General features: G+C 35.5%; 1 long non-coding RNA gene across 1 annotated transcript in view; it reads right to left on the bottom strand.

Annotated features, from left to right (window-relative positions):
- Positions 1-206: 206 nt before the first annotated feature.
- LOC109367390 overlaps positions 207-4906 on the bottom strand; it is a 31654-nt gene continuing 26954 nt past the window's right edge. The window contains exon 4 of the long non-coding RNA XR_002114495.2: positions 207-848. This is a non-coding gene — a long non-coding RNA (uncharacterized LOC109367390). The remainder of the gene's footprint in view (positions 849-4906) is intronic.

The following is a 4906-nucleotide window of genomic DNA, read 5'->3' as shown; positions in this document are numbered from 1 at the left end:
GAAGGAGATAGGCAAGTGAGGAATAAAATTATATGACTCAAGAATATAGAGTCCAGATTTAAATTGGCATGGATTGCCAATGGAACTTAAAAGCTCAATTTAATTCCATTTTGTTTAGTTTCAAATTTAAAGCAGTCTTTTGCTTGCAGGTACAGATTGAATTATTTAATCAGAAGGAAACAGTGGAAATGTAGTTGTCTTGAAAATGTACATGAATCACAGATGGGATGTGCATCTATGCAGGAATAACTAGGTGAAAGTAAAATGACATAATATGTAGCCATGTGGCATTTTGATGCTTTCCATATTCTTTTAGCTCTCAGTCAAGATCCAATTGTATTTAACTTCTGTAGTATTCTCTTCACTTATAAATCTTTTCCCAGCAATACTTTTTTTGGCATGCTGCTTCCCTGAACAATGTGCAATGCAGTTAAGAAAACACAGCTTAGATTCTTTATGTCATTTAAATAATGCCAAGCTGAAGTTTGAAGTTTCTATCCTAAGATGTAGCATTACATTTATTTGTAATCATCACTCATTAAAAAAAGACAATCTTTGCTTTATTTACTAAAACATTTTCACAAGAACAAACTTCTGTCCTCTAACATGAATTTATATTAATATGCATTTATATTAGATCAGAAATAATCTTCCAACTTCAACCTCATTTCTTCTTCTTTCTATTAAAACAATAAAGAGATACAGACAGCACAGTGATATATGAAAATCTCAACATTTTCACAAATCTTGGACTTTGTACACCTTATGATAAAGATCCGTCTTATATTGCAATTAGTTACATTTTTCTGAAGCAGATTTTTCAGTAAACTCACTTCTTCCTCATAATCCTAAAAAAAAAAACCACTTATTTAGGAATATGTCCCTCAGAGCCCAGCAAAGGTCATCTCTGGCATACATTAGAAGTGGAATCTAAGCAAATAAATTTACTCTGCTCAGAAAGTCACTCCTTATTTTCAGTAATTTTCTGTTCTCCTTTGTCATTTGAAATATAAAATTACTTGCTTACACAAAATAATTTGTTGTCCTAACACTCCATGAGAACAAAATACGAGGTTTTTAGCAGTTGATAAGTTATTTTGTTTTTACCTCCAGCTATCTAAATACCTTTTATATTTTTACTTGTGGTCATGTTCAATATGCTACTTCAGAGGCAACATACCTGTATTAAAAACATTTTTTGTTTATAAGGTGATGCAATGTGAAATGTTACAATCCAAAAGGACATCACTGAGAATGTTGCTTTAACTTTGAAGTAGTTTTTGATGGTTCCTTTTTAGAGAGGTGTGAATATTTCAAAATAAAAAGCTACTTTGTAAGCCCAAGGTCTCATATCCTTGTGTTTCATTCAGTTAATTGAAAAGAATTAATGGGTGAAGTCTATTTACTCCAAAAATACTCACCAAAATAACTGTACAAAAAAGAGAGAAAATTTGCACAGTGAAAGATCTGTTAAATTTCTGATGAATTACAAAGCTCAAAGAAAATACCTACTGAGTTAGAAGAAATAGAAAAAAAAAATCCTTCCTCTGGATGCTAACTGTAAAGTAGAAACTTCCCAGAATATACAGAACCAAGCCTGCAGGAATAATCTAGTAGCCTCCTGAAGTTGTAAATGTTATTTAATAAATCTGTTAATGCAACATGCAACTCCAGACAGCCAGTTATGTGAAATAGCATTGCGTATGATGATCCAGGGAGTTGTACAGGGTTAGTCAGTCAATTCCACACAAACCATCTCTGCCAAGAACAAAAGAAGGGCAATTGTCATAGGTGATGCCTATAATCCCCTTTTGGTAGTTCAGATTGGCAGTGATGAAGTTATTAAAAGAGACTTTTTGGCACTGAGGTGATTAATTAAAAGAGCAGGAGCACAGGCATCTTTCTCATTTCCTTCGGTATCAGGAAAAAGTACTGCAAGGAACAGGAAAATCCATGTGGCTAATAGGTTGGTGCCATTAGAGAAATTTATTTATGTATTTATTTTAATTGTAGCACAGGCTATAGAGCTGACTTCGGGCAGAGTGACCATGAAACGGTAGAATTCTTGATTTTTGGTGAAGCCAGGATTATGGTCAGCAAAACCACTACCTTGGACTTCTGGAAGGCAGACTCTGTACTTTGCCTTGGACAAAATTCAGAATCAGAAGTGGTTTTATTTGTTTGTTTGTTTGAGAGTATTTAGGGATTTAAGATTTCAAATTTACTGTATTTTGGTCTTAGATCCCTAAAGTACTCCTTAAAAACAACTTCTCAGAAGTGAGAGATTTGGCATAAATAAGAATCAAAATGTTTTCCTTCTCTGCAATCTCCCTTTTTCATTAAAAACCTTCAATGATGCCATTTTTTTATCCTTCCCCATGATCTGTAAATTATTCTGCTAAATTCTTTTTCAGAGAACTTCAGTTGTTTCAAATAGTTCTTTATGTTCAAAACAGGAGCAGACAACTGCAAGTTTTCTTTCTTTCCTACATGTGCTGGGATACAAGAATTTTGTCTCACTAAACAATGAAGAAACAACACGTATTCAACATTACAACACTTTCCTAAAATATACATATTATTTTTTCTTAAACAAAGTAGTAAGAAAAATAATCCTGGTCATAGGCAGTTTTTCACCATGTAGAATATGCAGGCTAATTGTCCAAAAAGAAAAAAAAATAATTACAAGAGAAAAGAAAATGCAGTGCTATCCATACCTCTGCCACTGTTAAAAGGATGAAATGGACAAATATCAATGAGAAGCAGAGCTGCAGCTGTACAACAGCTTGCTTAAGTTGGTAGACAATTCCTTTATGCACATACTTAAACTACAAAAATGTACTTATTCGTATAATAAATTTAGAAAAGGAGGAAGTGGCTTTGTAACACTGTTTTAGGATTGTGTATAAGATGCACTCAATGAAATTTTACTGAGGGACCAGTTTTCAACTCTTCACATTTCTGACTATTTTATCCCAATTTTACTTTATTTTTTTTAGATAATAGTCCATTTATTCGACCCATATTTCCTTACAGTTCCTATATTTCTACTTCCACTGTCACACAATCTATATATTTTTGCAAGATGCTTTGTGAATACCCTCCAACAATATTACTGGAAGATAAAGCTCTTCGTGCAACAGGCACAACACGTTCAAAATGTCTAATTGACTTATATTTGTATTTTGGTCTGAAAAATTGAGAAGCCAGTTACTTATCCAGAGAGAGTGTCTGTGTTTTATAACATTTAAGTAAATGTAACATGAAAGTCTTGAGAATAAAATACCTATGTTTTGTTTTTAGAAACTCAGTGATTTTATATACTAAGTACTCTTCTTTAAAAGTCTACATAAAAAATATTCTAGTATCTTAAGGATACAGAAAGTAGAAAATAAAAAAATTATTTTCTCATTTATGCTTTCATTTTTTCTCATGGGCTTGCAAGAGAAAGAACACTTCTGGTTCTAACAAAGTTTTTGATATGAATTTTCCTTAGATTAATTCCACCTTGGTTTTCATTTTTTTCATCCTTTGCTGTGAATATGCTAATGAAATATACTGAATACAGCTCTTTTCATAAGATTCTTCCTTTTTTCCTTTACCGTAAACTGTAAATCAATAGTAACTGATTCCTGGGGCCAAATATGTTGACAGCAGCTTAATCAACTTGCATCCATGCTACTTTCAATGTCATCGGTAGCCACAAGGCAGCAAATTCTTTCAGAGCAATTTTCTTTGAATAATTTTGCTTTATTTTCTTAGCTTATTTTGTAACATATTTCTGGCCTTTTCACTCAATAAGTGCTTTTAGTAGGCCATTTTAGAGTGCCTCTTCCTTCCAGCCCTCCTTGTCTTCTTTATACTTTCCCTATTAATAATTCGTACAAAGTGTCTTTGGCAAGATAAGCATACTTGATCTTAATAGACATTTTATGCTTGTAATAACTCTATCATCGAGGCAATCTACTCCCTGTTGAGTACCATATACTCCTGTGTTAGCTATCTCGATAAATCACATTCACAAATTCCCAAAAGCACCAAGTCAAGAAAATTTTAAAGATACCTCCACAGGATATTTTTTTTTAAAGAAGAAATAAAATTAAGAAAATAATTTGGTATTTACAAAGGTAAATATCTGCTATGATTTACTCCATTACTACATTCAGTAAGTCATATTCTTGTTGGTAACTACTAGTCTCGCAATTCCATCTCCCAAATGTGTTCAGTTTACAGTTTAATCACAGAATCACAGAATTGTAGGGGTTGGAAGGGACCTCCAGAGATCATCGAGACCAACCCCCCTGCCAAAGCAGGTTCCCTACACCAGGTCGCACAGGTAGGCGTCCAGGCGAGACTTGAATATCTCCAGAGAAGGAGACTCCACAACCTCCCTGGGCAGCCTGTTCCAGTGCTCCATCACCCTCACCGTGAAGAAGTTCTTACGCACATTCGTGCAAAACTTCCTATGCTGCAGCTTATGTCCGTTTCCCCTCGTCCTGTCTCCACGTATCACTGAAAAGAGACCGGCCTCACCACTATGGCCACCACACCTCAGATATTTATAAACCTGGATCAGGTCCCCTCTCAGTCTTCTTTTCTCAAGGCTGAACAGACCCAGTTCACTTAGCCTTTCTTCATAGGGGAGATGCTCCAGGCCCTTCACCATCTTTGTGGCCCTCCGCTGGACTCTTTCCAAGAGATCCCTGTCTTTTTGTACTGGGAGCCCAGAACTGGACACAGTACTCCAGATGAGGCCTTACCAGGGCAGAGTAGAGGGGGAGGATCACCTCCCTCGACCTGCTGGACACGCTCTTCTTAATGCACCCCAGAATTGCCATTGGCCTTTTTGGCCACGAGGGCACACTGCTGGCTCATGGCCAACCTGTCGTCCACCAGGACGCCCAGG

Source organism: Meleagris gallopavo, chromosome 4, assembly GCF_000146605.3.
Source record: "Meleagris gallopavo isolate NT-WF06-2002-E0010 breed Aviagen turkey brand Nicholas breeding stock chromosome 4, Turkey_5.1, whole genome shotgun sequence".
In the NCBI taxonomy this organism is placed as follows: Eukaryota; Metazoa; Chordata; class Aves; order Galliformes; family Phasianidae; genus Meleagris; species Meleagris gallopavo.
The sequence above is the reverse complement of the archived record's forward strand: the minus strand, read 5'-3'. Positions and strand labels throughout refer to the sequence as shown.